Raw genomic sequence first — 1,569 nt, forward strand, 5'->3', positions numbered from 1 at the left:
AGGATGTTTTTAGTAAAAAACAGGATAGCATACATATTATATAAGTTAGTAATTCTAAGATTAAAACATAGGTTAAGTTGTATATAGGTAGGCTAGGAGTTATTTTATTTGGCTCATAAACCAGAAGAGAAAGAATGCTTGTTACCAAGTTGCGTGAGAAAGCCCTCTCTTTGATGCAAGCACGATGGGGGCCCTGTGTTGTTGGCCTTGCACCTGGGTTTCCCACATTCTTATCCATCCTCATAACTGAAGTCACTATAAGGGAGGATATTTGTAGACTGTAGACCTTGGAAAGGGACTGTGTTTTGACCTTGTCTTCTATTTTTTTTTACCTCCAATTTAGGCTCCTTTTCTCGGGGCCAGACTGAAATGCAATTCTTGTGTTTTTAACCCCGTCATGTCTCTGTTTTGGGTCTTCAAGGCTCATTAGAGAAGAGCCTTTTGTCAAACACTTATAGTGTTTTGTTCTAAAATCTCTTATGCAGGGCCAGGAAAATATTTTGTCTCATGGGCTTACTGTGTGAGGAATATCAGTCTGATTTGGAACGCTGTAAGGCCTAATTAGTGACAACAGGCTTCTTTTCAACATGAGCAGTAGTAGCAGAAGGAGATACCAGTTTCGCCTCTTATGGCAGGAGCTGTGCAAATATCTGCCATTTCCTCACTATAACTGTGTCATCCAGCAAGGCTGAAGTGGCTCCCAGCAAACATTAAAAAAAATAAGCATTATAGAATGCATACTGGGGATCCAAGCCTGCTGGGATATGAAGGTGAAGAGGATATATAATAATGCTGCATATTGAGCCCTTACTTCCTATCAGGCACTCTACTAGGTGGTTTACACTTGTTTAATCTTCACAATAATCCTGCAAGTGTGGATATTATTAGCCCTGTTTTACAGATAAAGATATGGAAGTTTGTTCTGGGCCACATAGTGCTGGAGTCTAGATCCAGCAGGTCCAGGGGTCCCTGAAAGGATGGACGGTGTTGGCACAAGAGAGAGTGATGACAGAGCCACAAGTTTCTTTCTTGATGACCAGGCAGGCATCTCTGCTCTGTCTGCTTTGGTGTCTCTTTTTAGTGATCAAGCAATAACGTGGCTTTAGAAAATAGGAATTATTTACAGTGACTAATTCTTAGCGATAAGATGTTTTAATCACTGGAAATGATGACATTAGAAACATAGAAATTTTTTATAATGACTAATTTTTTATGATAAGAAAGTGACAAACTATCTCATTTTGTACTGCTTGGTTTTTTGCCAATAATTATGACTGTTTTTGATTAACAAATTACAGCCAAGTCATGTAATGCAGTTACAGTGAGGTTGAGCAAATCCCACAACCAAGAACATAACAGGATGTCTTCAGCAAAAGACAGGATGATATACATATCATTTAAGCCAGTAAAGCTAAGATTAAAACATAGGTCAAGCTGTACAGAGACCAGGAACCATTTCATTGGCTCACAAACCACAAGGAAAAGAATGCTTGTTAACAAGTTGTTTGAGAAGCGCTCTCTTTGATGCAAGCACACTGGGGGCCCTATGTGTGTTGGCCTTGGACCTGG

The 1,569-nt window shown here is 39.6% G+C and overlaps 1 protein-coding gene across 2 annotated transcripts in view; it reads right to left on the minus strand.

The window, feature by feature from the left end:
• Window positions 1-1,569, minus strand: part of RAD54B (RAD54 homolog B) — an 85,335-nt gene that overhangs the window by 8,286 nt on the left and 75,480 nt on the right. The gene's annotated exons all lie outside the window — the stretch shown is intronic.

Source organism: Suricata suricatta, chromosome 15, assembly GCF_006229205.1.
Source record: "Suricata suricatta isolate VVHF042 chromosome 15, meerkat_22Aug2017_6uvM2_HiC, whole genome shotgun sequence".
Lineage (NCBI taxonomy): Eukaryota > Metazoa > Chordata > Mammalia > Carnivora > Herpestidae > Suricata > Suricata suricatta.